The sequence below is a fragment of the Serinus canaria genome, chromosome W (assembly GCF_022539315.1).
Source record: "Serinus canaria isolate serCan28SL12 chromosome W, serCan2020, whole genome shotgun sequence".
In the NCBI taxonomy this organism is placed as follows: domain Eukaryota; kingdom Metazoa; phylum Chordata; class Aves; order Passeriformes; family Fringillidae; genus Serinus; species Serinus canaria.
In genome coordinates this window covers 18,419,060-18,438,360 of record NC_066342.1, presented here as the reverse complement: position 1 = coordinate 18,438,360, position 19,301 = coordinate 18,419,060, and the positions used below count along the sequence as shown (strand labels likewise).

Genomic DNA, 19,301 nt, shown 5'->3' with positions numbered 1-19,301 from the left:
GGGCCCAGGCCTTTCCCGTACATCCTGGGGGCCTTTGTTCCCGCCCTGCCTCTGCCCCATTGGTGGTCTCGGCTTCACTGCCAACTCCTGCCCCTGCCTCTGTTTCCCTGGAGATAGCGGCTCCCGCTGTCCAAATGAAACCCCTTCCTAGCAGAGGGGCACCATACCAAAATACTAGGAGCTCAGTTAAAACCCAAAAAGCAGTTCGACAATCCCTCTCCTATCACTACCCCCAAAACAAGGGAAAAGGGTTATAAAGAATGAAGAACAAAAAGGTTGGGATCAAGAAATTAGTTTATTCCTATTACAAAAAGTACCTCTGGGAGGTGTCCAAGGAGGAACAGGATTTGTAAACGCCCCCCTGACTTCTTCAGAAGTCAGAAATTTTAAAAAAAGAAATTAAAGGATTATTGGAAGATCCCATAGGAACAGCTGAACAATTAGATCAATTCTTAGGTCCCAACATTTTTACTTGGGAAGAAATTTGGTCAATAATGAAAATATTTTCCCAAGAGGAGAGGCAGATGATTAGAGCTGCTGGAATGAGAGAATCAACAAGGTCCACCAGAGGACCAGAAAATGCCAATAGCACCTCCTAACTGGGACCAAAATGAAGAGGTGGGGTGAGAACATATGAATCGTTATCGTAATCTGATAATGAAAGGAAAAAAAGAGGCAGCATCCCAAGGTCAAAATGTCAGAAAAGCTTTCAAGGGACAACAGGGAAAGGAAGAAACCCCAACTGAGTGGTTAGAGAGGCTCCAAAAGAATATGAAAAAATACTCTGGAAAAGACCCTGAGACCATAGCAGGGCAAGCCCTACTGAGGGTTAATTTTGTCACTCATGCCTGGCCAGATATTAGAAAAAAGCTGGAAAAGATGGAGGACTGGCATGATAAGTCACTAAATGTCTTACTAAAAGAGGCTCAAATGGTTTATGTACAGAGAGATGAAGAAAAAGCCAAAGTCAATACAAAAATAATGATAGCCACTACGCAACAGAGTAACTTCCACAGGAATCTGAAGCCCCCAGGAACCACTCCCAAGCATTCAGGTTTTAGAGACAGGGAAAAGGGAAGAAACAGAACCCCAGCACAATCAAAATCCCAGGAGCAATCTAAAAATGCCTGTTTCTATTGTGGGGAAGAGGGGAACTATAAGAGGGAATGCCCTCACCTAAAAAAAGGACCTGAAAATATTCCAAGAGATACATCCAGAAGAAGAATGGGGAGGTCATGGGCTCTGTTTCCTGGAGGATAAATACCATCTATAGCCTTTGACAACTTTAAAAGAAGGCCCCCAAGAGGAGGTATTTGAATTTATAGTTAATACTGGGGCAGAGAGAACTTGTGTAGTGAATATTCCAAGGTGATGTGATGTGAGCAATGACACTGTGAAAGTAACAGGAGCACAAGAAGAAGGGTTTAAAGGTCTTGTCACTAAAAATGTAGTAATTGAAGGGGAAACCAGAATAAGGATGGGAGATGTCTTATTAGTTCCTGAAGCAGATAGCAACTTATTGGGGAGTGATTTGTAGGTGCAGTTAGGGATAGGGGTCATACCAGAAGAAGGGAAGAAGACAGCTAATGTTAAAACTCTGCCAGGAAGATGACTAAAAGATTAACAAAGAAGTTTGGGCTGGGGAAGGAAATAGGGGGGGACTAAATACTGACCCTATAAGGGTCACGACTGAGAGAGAAGAATGTCCCATATGTGTGCATCAATACCCTAATCCTTAGAAAGAAAAGAAGGTTTAAAGCTGGTAATAGAATAATTGATAAAGTATGGGATATTAGAACCTTGTATGTCTCCTCATAATACCCCTATTCTCCCAGTAAAGAAGTCTGATGGGAATTATAGATTAGTACAAGACTTAAGGGAAGTTAGCAAGAGAACTCGGACCTGTTACCCAGTGGTACCCAATCCCCATACTCTTTAAAGTCCCACCCCAGCATGGGTGGTTTAGTGTAGTGGACCTTAAGGATGCTTTTTGGGCTTGCCCATTAGCAGGGGAAAGTTGCTGGGAAAAAGCAGCAACTAAGATGGACAAAATTACCACAGGGATTTACTGAGTCTCCAAAGATATTTGGACAAGCTTTAGAAGAACTATTGTAAACTTTCCCCACCCCTCCTGGAATACAAATTACCCAATATGTGGATGATCTTTTATTATCAGGGTGAAATAAACAGGGCAGGAGATTCTCCTCCTTTTAATGCCTTTATTAAAGTGATCAGCTCGAAAATGGGGGTTTTGGCAGATCCGTGGAGTTCTGCCGCCGCTCCCAGCAGTGAATCAGAAGAGGAGGATTTGCAGCTCTGTCCCCAAGGGGGCAGAGACGGGAGTCCTGTCCTCGCAAGGCAGTGGGGTATACCCAGGCTTTCAGTTTGGGTTGTCAGTTCAGCGGGTCCTGGGTCTGACTGGCATCGTTTGTAGTTGGGGCGAGGAGTGACCGAGGTTTTCAAGCGTCTCTGCCGGCTTCGGACCTCGGCCCTGCTGTCCAGACACTACTCTGACCTTTTAATTCTGCTTCGGCTCGCCTCTTTTGGAGTATTTTCCAGGATTTGGTAAAGGTCCTGTCCCAAGGTAGTCTGGGTTTGGGGGTAAATTTGCATGTCTCCTGAGATGCAAATATCCCCCTCTCCCCACCGTCCAAGGGGGGTTGTCATCCTCCTGGCAACAGACTAGGGTGGTGCTGGAAAACAAGAATCCTCCACAATAGAGAGTCAAATGGCGATACTTAAGGATACTTAACTGGCGGTTACAGCATTTCACTAACAAAGAACTCTAGGCCAACGGTCAACTCTCAGATCAACTCAAAAACTCCTCTGCTGCTCCTTCTCTTAAAAAAAAACGGTAACCATTTTTTTGTTCATAACACAGGGGAAGCTGAAGTTGAAGTTAAGGAGGCTACTATAAAACTTTTGAATTTTCTCGGGGGAAAAGAATTAAGAGTATCAAAAGGGAAACTACAATTTGTGGCATCATTAGTAAAATACCTTGGTCACTTAATAAGCAAAGGCAGACGAAAGCTAAATCCTGAGAAGATTGCAGGGATTTCATCTCTTCCCCCTCTCTCTACAAAGAAGAAAGTTAGAAGGCTCCTTGGATTATTGGGATATTGTAGACTATGGATTGAAGGGTATACACAGGCAGTAAAAATGTTATTTGAAAAATTGACAGAGGGAGATTATATAAAATGGACCAGGGAAGACGATGATAAATTAGAAGAACTGAAATTGAAACTAGCCTCAGTACCAGCTTTATGCTTACCGTCATTAGAAAAGCCCTTCTACCTGTATGTGAATGTGGAAGGTGGAGTAGCTCATGGAGTTTTAGTCCAGGAGTGGGGAGGAGTGAAGAGACCAGTAGCTTATTTATCACAATTGTTGGATCCAGTGAGTCTTGACTGGCCAGTATGTATTCAAGCTATAGCAGCTACTGCTGTTTTGGTAGAGGAAAGCCATAAACTTACTTTTGGAAGTAAACTAATTGTGCGTACACCTCATCCGCTCAGAAATATGTTAAATCAAAAAGCTGAAAAATGGTTAACAGACTCTAGAATGTTAAAATATGAAGCAATATTGATAGACAGTGATGACTTGACACTAGAAGTAAACAAAATTTTGAATCCAGCACAATTTTTATATGGAGAACCAAAAAGTAATTTGACACATAATTGTTTAGAAATTATCCAATACCAAACTAAAGTTAGGGAAGATCTAGTAGAACAAGCCCTCCCAGAAGGGGAAAGAATATATGTTGATGGTTCATCCAGATGCATACAAGGGGAAAAAAATGTCAGGATATGCCTTGGTTGATGGGCAAAAGGTGAAGACCATCAAAAAAGGAAAATTGCCTTCAAAGTGGTCTGCTCAATCTTGTGAATTATATGCTCTTTAAAGAACACTGGAATATTTGGCACACGAGAAAGGAACCATATATACTGATTCAAAGTATGCTTTTGGGGTAGTACACACGTTTTGGATAATTTAGGAAGAAAGGGGGTTACTAAATTCAAAAGGGAAGAAACTGGCACATGAAGGACTGTGGCGGTTTCAGTTCGAAACCAGGCAGAAACACTAATTTCATGTAGTAGTTTTGGTTTGCCAATTTGAGACTTTGCCATCTTTGATATTTCCCAGCCAATGCACTAAAGATTGTGGCGGGTTTAGTGCTGGCCAATCACCAATGCACTCACTTCCTGCTGGGAGGTAGGATTAGAAGAAAGGCAAAGCAGGCTCAAAACTTTAAAAGGGTATAAAGAGAAATTTATTAACCATAACTAAAGAAAGAGTAATAAGAATCAGAACAAAACCTTCAGAATACTTCTCCTCCCCCCACAACCTTTTCTTTCCCACTGACATTGTAAAGAAAAAAACGTAAAATTTCAATCAGTTTACCACCTCTAGAATAGTCTTTCTTCAGTTCACTTAGGGAGAGAAGTCCCTCTTTTTAATGGTATGGAGACTTCTCCACAAGAGGAAACTGTTGTCTCATGGCTCTCTCACAAACAGCGGCCACCTGGGGAAATCTGCAATCGTGAAGTTTGTCCCATTTTCTGCAAGCTTTTCCCATAGCTGTGTTTATGGGCCATGTCAACTTATGAGGTACTGTTTTAAAGATGATCTGTTCAAAGGCAAAAGTTCTCATTATCTATCTCTAGAATCGTCTTCATCTCTGGGAACAGAGGTCTTTTTCTCCTGGGGGCACAGGACCACTCTTCTCTCTTTCTCTGTTCAAACTTCTCATAGGATCACAGCTACTTTAACATCTGCTTACTTTGGCATGGAGGCCTTTGCTCAATATCAAATTGAACCCCTCATCTCCCCATGTCTTTCATGTGTAATGGGGAAACAGTGTCTTTCTCCATAGCTATTACAAGAGGACTTCAGCCGCAAGATCAAGGCATCTCCTCATCCCTCCTATCTGGGACTTGACTTCTTCTTCACTGAAATCGATGTCTTCATGTTGCTTCTTTACATTGCTTGCATCTTGTTCCTTTCTCTCACTCAAGGGAGTTCTGAAGCACTGAAAAAGTTAACATCTCACCCGGGACCTGCAGATGGTCACTCGGTGCTTGCAGCGGAAACTGTGACTGGGGCTATGTCAGGATCCGGCTGTATGGCTGGTCTTTGATTTTTGCTGCATTCAAATCCAGCCGCAGGGCCACTCTGCATGGGCTACAGGGCTCCCTCTGGTCTCAGCCACATGATTTCATGGAGCAGTTGCACTGGGGGGAGGGGACCTGGCAGCAAGATGTTAACAGATGCAGCCCAGCCCTGCCTTGGCCAGGGCCGCCTGCAGTCTCCCTGCCTTCCTGCCTGGCAACTGCTGGGCCCAGACCCACGGCAGAGCCTACCAGGCCCGGCCCATCTGAGACAGGGGTCAGGCCGGCCTTGTTACCTGTTCCCAGGCCGGAAGGAAAAGAGAAAATTCCCGGGTTTCTTTCGTCTTTAACATGTGTTTTTCACAGAGGCCTGACCAGCTTTCCAGTGGCTGGAATCTTTGCATCACTTCCCTAAATGTCTCCTGTGCAAAACCATGACAAGGACTCATTTTAGAGGTTTTAGAGGTGTTAAAATTGCCTGAAGAAATAGCTGTAGTACATGTTAAAGGACACCAAATGGGAATTGTAGCAGGCACAGGGCCAGCTACTGCCCCATGGAGGAATACTTAGAGATAAGAATATGCTGAGTCATAGGAATTGAACCAGAAGTCTTCATTCTGGTCCTCCAGGCCTGCTTATCTTTCTGTGACCCCATAGGCTAGTTTCCCTAACCCTTACAATTGGTCAGTTTCCAAGCCCCCCTAACCCTATAAAAGGGGCTGTCTTGGCCAATTTTGTTTGAAGAGCTGCATTCGGACCCTTCGCGAACCCCTCAGAATAAACCATCGTGGAACACTCTGATGCCAGCCTTCCATCTCTCTCTCGTCTGCTTTCCTGAAAGCCGCGACCAGCCAAAGCCCCTGGCAAGCTAAAGAGCTGAAACCATAAAAGAGCTGATATCACTAAGAGCTGACAATCACTGAGCTTGCTAAGGGGCCACAGCTGTGCAGTAGTTTCGGGCTCGGAAACTCAGCCCCCGAAGGGCTGAGGTATCCGGCCTTAAGGCTACTTGCCTGGGGCGCTTTGACCTTACGGGGATTCAGCTATCCAGCTAAGAAGCTAGCCCCTGTGGCTTCATTTTTACAGGGAATGACCTCAGAAATAAGAGGGAATAATTTGGCAGATCAAGAGGCTAGAGATGCAGCAGAAAATGGGACCAAAAGGGTTATGTTAATTTTGACCCCAGATAAGGAAGAATTGGAAGTTCCAAAGTTTAGTGAAGCAGTAGAAAAGGAATTAAGTAAGATAGGGGGAGAGAAACATCAGTTTGGGAAATGAGAACTTCCTGATGGGAGACAGTTACTTAATAAATCACTTACTAGGAAAATATTAGAAAATATGCCTCAAAAAACTCATTGGGGCACTCAGGCTTTGTGTGATCACTTTTTAAGGAATTATGGATGCATTGGGATTTTTTGATTGGCAAAGCAAATAACTGAGAAATGTATAACATGCCAAAATGTGAACAAAAAGGTAATGAGAAAAACAACATTAGGAGGCCGCGGGTTAGCTCTGCAACCATTTCAAAGTATCCAAGTGGACTTAGCTGAACTTCCCCAAGTGCAGAGGTGGAAGCTTTTATTAGTAGTAATAGACCATTTAAGTCATTGAGTAGAAGCAGTTCCCACTGTCAGAGCTACAGCTAATGTGGTATGTGTCGTGGTTTAAGAGGAAGTGAGTTTTTTGGGATGCTGTGGTCAAACCAATAGGTGCTCAGATTTGAATATTGGCACCTTGTATGGCCACTGAGGACATGGATATGCCTCTGAGAACACAGGAGGGTTAAAAGCTGAGAACTCCCAGGGGGAAGCTCTCTCTTGGGTTCCGTCCGTGAAAGAGAACAGACCTTCCCCTGCCTGGCTCCGAGCTGGGCGAGGGAGGGGAAGCCATGTGGCCAGAGGAGGTAGGCCGAGGCCTTGGACAGAGAAGGGAGGTGAAGGCCCCTGCAAGATGGAAGGGTAGAGGAGCACTGAGAGGCTTCAGGCAGCCCACCCCACCCCCCGAGGGAGAGAGAGAGAGCTGGTGTCTGTGCTTGTGCCACCTTGAAATTTGATAGCATGGCCAGCATGAAAGAGAAGGGGGAGGTGCTGTGAGAAGGTGCCCAGCAGGGCAGCCGTGGGAGTTCTGGACAGGCAGAGCCTGAGACTTTTAACCCTTTTCTTGGATGCTGGAAACCTTACAAATGCTGATTCCTCCTAGAGTTGAATGAGAAGAGAGATAGAGATGAGATAAGAAGAAATAAGCCACAAGAGAAGTTGAAAAGAATTTTAAGTGAGAGAGTAACCTTTAACTAGACTTTTCTTGTATAGCGATAGACAGAACCATTTTTCCTGTGACACAGAGACTGCATTTAGAGGAGAGACAATGGCTTAGAGCCAAGAGAGTGCAGTGATATTATGCGAAAGAGTAGCATGAACAGAGACGACGGGTGAGGAGAGTGATGGCAGTGTCCTCCGTCTTCAGAGAAGAAGAAGAAGATCTCTGTTCTCGAGACCCCTCGGCCCCAGGGGGTGAAATTTGGGGGAGACAGGTGTCCCAAAAGTGAGAGACTGTGCTTTTTTAGAACTAGGCACAACACCCTTAAAAAAGAAAACCCTAGAAGCAGCTCTGGTCCATGCACAGTGGTGAGAGCACTGGGCATGGAAGGAAGATGTCACTATGGCAAATGATCTCTGAGCAGTGCCACGTGTGACGTGGAAACACAAGAAGTTTCAGCTGTGTTTCCTGGGGAAGCCTATGGTACAAGAAGGACTCCTCTCTCCTTGATGAACTGAGAATTGATTATCTAAAAGGTGGTGATGGAATGAGAGTTGATGATCTGTAGAGTAGATATATTAGAAATTTCGTGAGGAGAAATGTTTTTAGAAAGTTTTCATTCCAAATTCTGTCTGTGTTTCTCTTTATATATATTGTAAGTTAATAAAGTTTTTTTTCCCTTTTATTCCTAAGTCAGAGCCTGCTTTGCTCTATTCCTAGTCACATCTCACAACAAACACTAAAGAAAATGTATTTTCATAGAGGCACTGGTATTGAGCCAGGGTCAAACCATGACAGTATGGAAAACCCTTTTGGAACAAATTATTCCCAGGTATGGAATGGTTAATAGAATAGACTCAGATAGAGGAACACATTTTACGTCAAGAGTCTTGCAGCAAATAACTCAAGCCTTGGGAATAAAATGGGAAATACATACCCTGTGGCATCCACAGAGTTTGGGCCAGGTAGAAAGAATGAACCAGACTTTAAAGAGAACTTTACAAAATTAATGATTGAAACCCAAATTTCGTGGGAAAAATATTTACCTTTTGCTCTACTGAGGGTCCAAACACAACCCAGGTCAGGCCTGGGAGTGTCACCCTATGTGATGATGTTTGAATTACCCTTTCTGACCACCCAACATGAAACTGCTACTTATGATGTAGGATAAATGAGTGTTAGAAAATATGTCACCACAATTGCAAAAATGCTTGAAAATTTGCAGTTAATAGGGATAATCCCTCAAACGACACCTTTAGAATTTAAAATACATAATATCCATCCAGGGGAATAGGTATTAGTAAAAATATGGAAAGGGCAATCTTTAACTCCACAATGGGAAGGTTCTTTTCAGGTAATACTGACGACTGAGGCAGCAATCCAAACCAGAGAAAGAGGGTGGATCTACACCAGCAGAATCAAAGGATCTGTGAAGGAACCTGAGGAGTGGACTATAACATCTAAACGGTGATACCAAATTGACTCTCAGGCAGGGACTGGGTGGTAATGAACTGGGAAGACATAAATGATACAAGGAGTGTGCAAAGAATCACACTTAATTGGTAAATAAGGCCAAGCTTATATCAGTGGTTTCAAGGGCTGCCTGGACAAGTTCTGAGACACCTCCAATACCCCTTGGGAAGGAATACTTCCACTTCAAACAGAAGGATCAGAACTGTTTCGGTCAGCAAGTTCTCATATTCTGGCCTTAGCCTGTGACTTATATAAAGAAGAAGAGGAATTACAACTTCCATCAGTGCCATACCATGTACCCTGTCTGATTCCTCCCAACACCAGACATGCTAGCTGGATTAAATGTAAATGTTTAAATTGTGGAAAAAATTGGTATTGTAGTTCACAAAGTTGACACTCGCATTGCATGAAGTGTCAAGAACCAAATATATTCCCTATCCAGATAGAACTAAGAACAAGTGAAATAATAACTTTGCTTTGTGGATGGGAATCACTAGTGCGTGTTGAATGGGAGATATTTGAGGAATGGTGGGAAACTATGGTTAAGGAGAGACAAAAACTATTTGCCTGGAAATTAGCAAAAAAGAAGTGATGATGAGATATAAAGTAAGCCCAGATTGTCCACTGTACTCGCCACCAAGAAGATCATATACACCTGCTATGGGCAGCAGCCCCATAGGCATGGGAGGTGGGGATACAAGCCATACCGGACCTCTGTTATTTCTTTTTCTGTCACTTATTTGTTGTCTTTTCCCTTTCGGGATACCATCAATATCTGTCATAAACACTACTGGAAGTTTTACATGGAAAGAAACTGAGGTTCCTTTTTTATTACACCCATGTCAACAGCCACTGCTATAACTGTTGAGGGTTGGGTCTTCTTTTCTGTTCATTCCTTATCACCCGGGTGTGAAAAACGCCATTCACTTGTGTTAAAATTTTAGAAGTTTAATAGCAATAAAATAGTAATGAAAATAGTAATAAAAAGTAGGAAAATAAGAATTTGGATAAATAAAGATAGGAAAATAAAAGACAGTAAAAAGCAAAGGATTATGGACATCCGGGTGCTTTGCTCTGCCACAAAGCATGTTTTCTTAACAAAGGATTAAGCCTGAAAAGCAATAGCCTATTGCATCTTCATATATCATATATATGCTTCAAACATTCCTTTCAAACTAGGGATTTTTCTGTTTATTGTGAACCTCCCCCCCCCCCATCTTGTAAATCAATCTTTTTGGCCCCTCAAAGTCTGGGCCTTCCCAATAAGGAGGCAATAATTCTTCTCTTGAGATCTTGGTGTCTTGTTGCTGTTATCTCTGTGTGAAGAATTTCTTTATTATCTTATCCATTCCTTGAGCTAGTTACAAAAAGTATCTTACATCACAAAGTTTTTATTTTAATAATATGCTATAGCCTAAAAACTATATATACCACACTACTTAAAAAGATTATGTCATGGTTTTAGACGGGGCACAATGCCAGTGCCTCCATGAAAACACATCCACCCTGGTGTCTGCTGTGAGATGTGACCAGAAACAGAGCAAGCAAACTCCAACTTAGGAATAAAGGAAAGAAGACTTTATTAACACCACACACACACACACACACACACACACCACACACAAAGAACAGAATGGAAATCTTTCAAACACATTTCTCCTCCCCCTCTCAACCCACATTACAACATACAATACAAACTCAAATCTTCCTTCAGTCCCCATCTCCCAGGTTTTAATTCTCAGTCCATTATCCTTCTTCAAACAATCAATTCATTCTATTAAAGAGGAAGGAGTCTTCTCCTTGTACCATTTCTTGACTAACCCCTTTCCATATTCCATGCTCTCACCATGGAAATGGACCAGAAGATTGCTTTTGGGGTTTCTCTTTTTAAGGATACTTTGGTCAGTTCCACAAAACGACAGTCTCTCCATTTGGGATAACAAAATCCCCCCCATTTCCCCCGGGGCTAGGGCTTCACGACAGAGATCATCTTCCCATTCCTGATCTCTGCCCATCACCACTCTTCACTGTCTTCTTGGATCCGAGCCATTGCTTCCCCCCAAAACCGCAGTCTCTGTGTTACAATAGAAAGTTAGTCCGTCCACAGCCGAAAAAACTGCTCCTCCGTTTATCTCCTCCCAAGTAAATTCTTCTCATTATCTCCACTACTCCCTACTCACACAAACCTCTCATTTCACTTGTCCATTTCTTCTTGTTCTTATCTCTTTCCTCCGGGAGGATCAACGTTTGCAAGGTTTCCATCATGAGGGAAAAAAAAGGGTTAAAATCATCTTTAGGTGCCGGACTCTCCCTTCTCACTTTTGGCCAACTTCCCAGGAGCTGCACGGCGCGTCTTATCTCTTTTCTCTCCTTTCTCTCCCTCTCTCTAGGAAGCGGGGTGGGGGGGGGAATTGCTCGGTGCTCCTCACTACTTCCACCCCTCCATCCTTTCACTTCCCCCCCCCCCCCGGTCTCTCTCCAAGATCCAAGGCCTCCGGCCTACCTCACGCCGCCTCGTGGCCTTTTCCCCTCCCCCACCCGGCCTACAGCCGGAGGGGGAGAGAGAACTGACCGATCCCTTTGCTCACCGAAAAGCCAAGAGAGTCACTTCCTGCCAGTTCTACTTTTATACCCTGTGTTCTCAGAGGCGGAACCATCTCCTCATTGGCCCAAACAGATGCCAATATTCACACCTGAGCCCCCACTGGGCTAACCACTGTCTCCAAAAAAAAACCACTTCCTTTCAAACCAGGACAGATTAATACAGCATAACTTTCCAACATGACAGATATAGTATTCATTTTAATATTTGCAAAGAGCCAATCATATATTATGCATTTTTCACACGGGGAATTTCTTCCCATTGAGTTGCTGATGGGAGCTGATGGCTGGGTGCTTGGGGCAAAGGGGGAACTGTGTTTTTTTGGGAGTTTTCCCTCGGGGGAAGGGGCTGGGCACAGCTGCTGGCCCTCTCAGTTTTTTTTTTTTCTCAGAAGAGAAGGATCAGAGCCTCTGCTCTTGGGAAAGGGATTTTCTATTGCTGCTGCCAGAGCCGGGACCAGAGCTGCTTCTTCTGCCATGGGGTAAGCCTCTGCTAGTGAGAAGAGCCACTGAACTGGGACCTTATTAACAGTTACCTCACTAAAAGAGAGACCTATCCCTGTCTGCTCAGGTGCCTGGGATCCTGAGCTCAGCTCTCTCTGCCCTGCTGGGAGCACCTCACCCCCCTGCCTGCCAAGACATCCTGCCAGCCGAGCTTGTTGCTTTCATAGAGTCCTACTACAGGCACCGGAGCCAGCTGCCCCAGGGTTTTGTGAAGCGGAGACTCTCTTCCATCCTTTCCCGTCTTCAGACAAAGCCACCATTGCCACGAGCTCCCCAAGTCCGTGCCGGAGCATCCCCTGCAGCCACGTGGGGATTATCGCACCTGCCCTGTCCACCGGAAGCCTGCCAGCACCCCTGCCAGCTGTGACCATAACTTCACCAAAAGGAAAAATGCCGCAGCCGAAAGGCTGTTACTGGGTTCCGGGTTCTGTTTGTTGTTAAAGCTGTAGTTGTTGTTGTTTATTTACTTTATTATACATACTAGTAAAGAACTGTTATTCCTATTCCCATATTGTTGCCTGAGAGCCCCTTGATTTCACGATTCTAATAATTCAGAGGGAGGGAGTGTACATTTTCCATTCCAAGGGAGGTTTTGTTTTCTGCCTTCCCTAGCAGACACCCGTCTTGTAAACCAAGACAGTAACCCATCCAAAATAGGTACCTGTATGCAGAACGGGAAAAACTACTGGACTGTGGAAAACTGAGGAACAAGTGGTAATAGGTTGGGAAGTGAATGTCCAAAAGGGGAGAGATGGCTTTGTTTCACATTTATCCTTGAGGGTAGAGTCCAAGATTTGGTAAAAGAACAATTAGTAAACAAAAAGGCAAAGCCAGTGCAGTAATCTAACTCTGTATCAACCCCACATCAAGATTTGTATATGAAACTTAAACAGCAATTAGAAAAGGAAATAGATATCTCGAGATTTGGGAAAAACCTGTTTGTGGAATTGGGGGAAAGAATAAGTAAGAGACTTAACATAACCAACTGTTGGGTCTGTGGAGGGGCTTCGATGATAGAGGAATGGCAGTGGAAAGGCAGTAGCTTAGGCTCAGTTGAACTCCTTCAATGGAATCGGACAAATATAAGGGGGGGAACCGACTAGAAGGGTGGATTCTACGTTCGACAGTGACAGGAGAAGAATGTCTCTGGTGCACTGGGAAAATTTTTTTTAATGAAGTAGGAAATACTCCCTGTAAGAGATATAAAGTTAGTAATGGAACTTTTACATGGTGGATTCCAGAGGAACCAACTGCATTTGACTCAGAGAAAAACAAAAGAAAAAAATTGCAAGTATAATAACGAAATCAGACTTTTCCAATGTAATGATACAGGTAAGGATCCTTATTTTGGGATCCCAGAAATACCCAAATTTTAGGAGAATATAAATCAACAGAAAAATTATTATTGGAAAGCACCAGATGGTTTATTTTGGATATGTGGGAAAAGAGCATACCCAAGACTCCCCTCCCAGTAGAAAAGAAGTTGTCATCTGGGAATCATACAGACAGGATTTTTTCTTTTACCAGAACCAGATGCATATCAATTAGGAGTACCAATTTATGAGGATCTAAAAAGAAATAAAAGATAATTGATCATGGGATTTCAAAAATGGGAAGATGAGGAATGCCCTCCTGAACATATATTGGAAACATATGGGCCAGCCACCTGGGCACAAGATGGGAGTTGAGGATATCAAACCCCAATTTATGTGTTAAATTGTATTACAAGACTCCAAGAAGTTGCAACAATAATAACAAACAGAACTGGTTGGGCATTGGAATTAATATCAAGTCAACAAAGCCAGACAAGAGCTGCAATGTATCAAAATAGGTTGGCTTTAGACTATTTATTAGCTGAAGAAGGGGGTGTTTGTGGAAAATTTATTACATCACATTGTTGTTTGAAAATATATAACTATGGAAATACCATCTTGGACATAGCCAAGAATATCAGAAAAATAGCCCATGTACTGGTCCAAAATTGTGAACTAATGCTAAAAACTAGCTGGTGGGATAATGTATTGGGGATCGAATGGTGGAATAAATTAGGCTTCTTCCTTTTATGTGCTACAGCTGGTTTGATATTTCTTCTTTGCTTAATCCCCTGTTTTATTTGACTAATCACCAGTGTAGTCCAAGGCATGCAAGTGGTAACAATGCCTATGGACCCAAAATTGGCTACATCTGGAATGGCACAAAAGATCATGGTGTTAAAGAAAAAAAAATATGGAAGACCCTTTGAAGACGCAAAATTGATTTGTGAAAAAAATTAACAAATAATGGAGGTTAGAAAACAAGAATTTTTGCTCAAGCCAAATTATTTATAAAAAAGAAGGGGGGGTTGTTATAGATATATATTATAATATTGGCTTTTTGCAAATATTAAATGGATGCTGTCTTAGGTTGGAAATAGGTGTGTGTATTCTATTCCTATCTGTGGAGCAGTTATCTTCTGTTAATTGGGCAGTTTTCTTTATCTCTTCCACAACCAATCTTCCCTCCAAGGAGATACCTTCTGTTAAATGGACCATTGAGTCTCACTGCATGACTGATAAAATTACATCATCCCATTGTGAGAAGCTCCACTCAGAGGGAGGAGCCAAGCATTCCTAACGGGATATAATCAAAGATTTGGAAGAGCACAGGCAGCCTTTTCCACTGGATTCCCAGAAGAGCAGCTTTCTTCTTCACTGGATTCCCAGAGGAAGACCAGGCCCATCTACACCACCACTGGGTGTAGATGAAGAGAGGAAGACTACACCCTTCTACAGGATCACTGCTTCAACAGAACCACATCTGTCACTCCAGGAGGACTGCAGCCACCATTTAATTGGACTGCTACCAACCCACAGGGTGTCAGGTTGTATTCTGACTCTATCAGTGTTGTTTTGTACTACTGCATTGTTTATTTTATTTTTTTTAATTTTCTTCCCTAATAAAGAACTGTTAATCCTGCTCCCATATCTTTGCCTGAGAGCTCCCCTTAATTTCAAAATTATACCAATTTGGAGGGAGGGGCTTTACATTTTACCATTTCAGGGGAGGCTCCTGCCTTCCTTAGCAGACACCTGTCTTTTCAAACCAAGACAGATGCTATATGTATAATGTTAAAGTAACTTTGCTATAAAGATATAGTTTTTAATTCTGTTGTTAATTATGCTTAGACACAGTACTGAAATAGCTGATATAGATATGCTTGTGTTAAAATGCCTGCTTGGTTGGGATAATATCCAAGGAATATGTGATGAAGACCCCTGCTACTGATATGACTATCAACACTTACCATTGGTAGAAAGTATGGACCAAAGCCCATAACTGGCAGTGATAAGAATGGACTAAAACCACAACCAAGAAATACGCATGCTCTAAAAAGGTGGACCCAAGGATAAGCCATGCTAAACAGTTATTGGAATGTGTAAATGAGTTTGGGGAAAAGTTTAATATGCATAATTGTTTATGAATATGTAATAGGCTGATGCAATAGAAAAGGTCGATAAAGGGTGCTTCCAAAACAACCCGTGTGCTCTCGACTAAATGCCAAGAGGCATCCGGCCTTAAATCTTTGCTTTATTGTCTTTGTCTCCTATTGTCCTTTATTAAACTTTTAAAATCTTTACAGGAAAGTCAACTTTTTTTTTTCACACACTAGGACCTTACCTCAGTAAAAGAGGGACTTTTCATCATCTGCTTGTGTGCCTCAGGGGGAAAAACCCGGGATTCCGAGTCCACCTTTCCCCTGCCCTGCTCGGAGCTGGGCTGTCGCCGCCCTGCCCCTGCCACTTCTTTGCCACTGCTCTGAGTCTTCGCTACACGGTAGCCCCGCACCCTAGCCTGCTAAGACATCCCGTGGTTCTTGCTACAGCTGTGGAGTTTGATACATCTCGTCTATCATCTGGGATTGTTGCCCATTCCTGCCAGCCTACCTAGCTGCTTCCGAGAGTCCTGCTGGGGCACTGGGATCAGCTGCCCCTGGGGGGTTTGTAAAGCAAGCCTTTCTTCCATCCCTTCCCGTCTCAGTCAAGTCCGCCATTACCACGTGGTCTCCGAGCTCATAACAGAGTGCCCCCCGCAGCGGCGAGGAATCATCGCACTTGCTGTCATCGTTTGAGCCTGGCCCAATGCCCGTGCCCTCACGAGATCACCTCCTTCCCTGGCACCCACTGTGAGATGTGATCAGAGACAGAGCAAAGCAGGCTCCAACTTAAGGTTAAAAGGGAAAAAACTTTATTAACCTAAACCTACAAAGGAAAACACACAAGACACATAGAACACAAGATGAAAACCTTCCAAATTCTTCCTCCTCCCCCCACCAAATTTCCAACTCCATTACCACCCTTTAGATAACCAATTCTCAGTTCCTCGAGAAGAGAGGAGTCCCTCTTGCACCACATTCCTTCCATGTCCAGTGCTCTCACCACTGCACATGGATCAGAGCTGCTTCTAGGGTTTTTCACTTTAAGGATACTTTGTCCAGTTCCAAAGAGAGCACAGTCCCTCTCCTTTTGGGACACTTGTCCCCCCCAAATTTCACCCCCTGGGGCCGAGGGGTCTCTTGAACAGAGATCATCTTCTTCTTCTCTCTTCTTCAAAGCGGAGGGCACCACCACCACCCTCCTCACCCGTCGTCTCTGTTCACACACACCTCCACATCACTGCACTCTCCTGGCTCTGAGCCATCGCCTCCCCCTAGAATGCAGTCTCTGTGTCATGGGAACACCAGTGGTTCTGCTGTGGCTATACAAGAAAAGTCCAGCCCAAAGCCACTCCATCATCTCCTCCCACCTAGAATTCTTCTCAACATCTCTCAGTCTGATCAACTTCAGGAGGAATCAGCATTTGCAAGGTTCCCATCTTCCTCAGAAGGGTTAAAAGTCCCAGGCTCTCTGTCGGTTTACTTCATCAACTCCCACGCCTGCCTGCCCTGCTGGGCACCCCCCCCTTCTCCTTCACGCCGGCCCACTATCACAGGCTCCGGCTCTGTCTCTCTCTCTCTCTCTCCGGGGGGGGGAATGGAGGATGGCTGCCCGAAGCCCTTGCAATGTTCTCCTCCACCCTTGGGCCCAGGCCTGGCCTACCTCTCTCCGGCCACATGGCTCCCCTCCCCCCCCTGCCCAGCTCTGGCTGGGCAGGGGGGTCTGCTCAGTCCCAAGCCGGAACTCAAAGAGGGAGTTCCCCTGGGAGATCACAGCTTTTAACTCCCTGTGTTCTCAGAGGCGTATCCATGCCCTCAGTGGACAAACCAGGTGCCAATATTAAAACTGAACACCGATTGGCTTGCCCACACCATCACAAAAAACTTCATTTCCTCTCAAACCATGACACTTGCCCTCCCCACTGAGAGCCCGCCAGCGCCCCTGCCAGCTGTGACCATCACTACACCAAAGGGGAAAGTGCCTGCGGCTCAGAAGGCTGTTACTGGGTTTGTGGTTCTGTTTGTTGTTGCTACCATAGTTATTGTTGTTTGTTTGCCTTGTTATATATACTAGAAAAGAACTGTCATTCCTATTCTCATATCTCTGCCTGAAAGCCCCTGAATTACAAAATTTAAAAAATTTGGAGGGAAGTGGGTCATATTCTCCATTCCAAGGGAGGCTCCTGCCTTCCTTAGCAGACACCTGTCTTTCAATCCAAGACACCTGTCCGCGTGCTCATGTTGTCCCTTCTCAAGTCCCTTGATTGGGGAGTGCACATATTTAAATTCTGAAAGTCAGTTGTGGCAATCCCAGATATGAGTATAGATTGGGAGAAGAAGTCATTGAGAGCAGCCCTGTGGAAAACGACTTCGGAGTTCTGGTGGATGAGAGGCTGGACATGAGCCAAGTGTCTGTTCGCAGCTCAGAAGACCAACCACATCCTGGGCTGCAGCAAAAGACGCATGCTGAGAAGGTCGAGGGAGGTGATTCTCCCGCTGTATGCCTTTCTGAGACCCCACCTGGAGTATTATGTCCAGGTCCTCAGCACAAGAAAGATGTGGACCTGTTAGAGTGGGTCCTGAGGTGGCCACAAAGATGATCAGAGGATTGGTGCACCTCTCTCCTATGAAGACAGGCTGAGAGAGTTGGGGTTGTTCAGCATGGAGAAGGCTCATAGCAGCCTTCCAGTATATTATGGGGCTTATTAAAAGGAGAGAGAGGGGCTCTTTGTCTCTTTATACAAGCAGATGGTGACAGGAAAAGGGGCAATGGTTTCAAACTGAGAGGGCAGGTTTAGAGGAGATGTTAGGAAGAAATTCTTTACTCAAACGGTGATGAAGCACTGGAACAAACTGTCCAGAGAAGCTGTGGGTGCCCCATCCCTGGAAGTGTTCAGGGCCAGGTTGGATAGGACCCTGAGCAACCTGATCTAGTGAAAGGCACTCCCGCCCATGGCAGGGGAGGGTTGGAACTAGATGATCTTTAAGGTCCCTTCTAACCCAAACCATTTTTTGATTTTATGAAAGAAAATGTGACAAGCCTGAACACCCCCTCTTGGGTCAATCAAAATGTAGTTCAGCTTTTAATGATGTTCTTTAATAAATTCCTTCAGCCATGATGGGGGTGAGTGAAGCAATGGGGGAAGACAGAGGGTTAAAATCGCTTCCCTGGTGTGAAGTGAGCTATGAGGAACGGGTCCCAGCAAGCCACCAGGTAAGTAATTCTTTTTTCAGACTTAACCTTCCATCTCAGTTTACAGTTAAGCACATAATCCTTCTTGCTTTGATATTTTTGCCTCACTCTGCATCTTCTCTTTGTTCCACCAAAAACAGGAAAAAAAAGAGTAAGACTGGGCTGAGAGATTCAGATGTGTGTGAACCTTGTAGGTCCCTCCTCTTCTGGGAGAAGGTCAACTTCTGGTGTCATGGCAGGGCTTGGGATGGTGTTAAATTGATCCAGGTACAGGACTTACTTCCCTGACCCTGTATGACAGTTTAGCTGAATAAATGAATCCCAACAATTTTTGGTGAGACATCATTTTGCAGAATGCTAAGGAAACTGGGACTTCACTTTACCTGCACATGTTAGAAATACGGTGTTCCTGGGGGTTATAAATGCCTTGGAAATTACTAGAATTTACAAGATAGTGCTGGAAACCAGACACTTCTAATCTGTTTCAAAAATGAGCTGGTCATTTATGGGTGAGCAGCAGGATGTGTCCCCCAGAGAGTCCCCAGAACCATAGAATCCTAGAATCATGGAATGGTTTGGGTTGGAAGGAATTGTAAAGATCCCTGCCAGGGGCAGGGACATCTTCCACTAGACCAGGTTGCTCAAAGCCTCATCAAACCTGGCCTTGGCAGGAGTCGCCATGTAGGATTTATGGGGAGCATTTGTTGTGTGTAAAGTCATGTTGTTGCCACAGCAGGGATGGCCCTGAAGCTGT

General features: G+C 44.3%; 1 protein-coding gene across 1 annotated transcript in view; it reads left to right on the top strand.

The window, feature by feature from the left end:
- The window catches only part of LOC127060974 (Friend virus susceptibility protein 1-like), a 1,102,452-nt gene that overhangs the window by 242,599 nt on the left and 840,552 nt on the right, over positions 1–19,301 (top strand). The gene's annotated exons all lie outside the window — the stretch shown is intronic.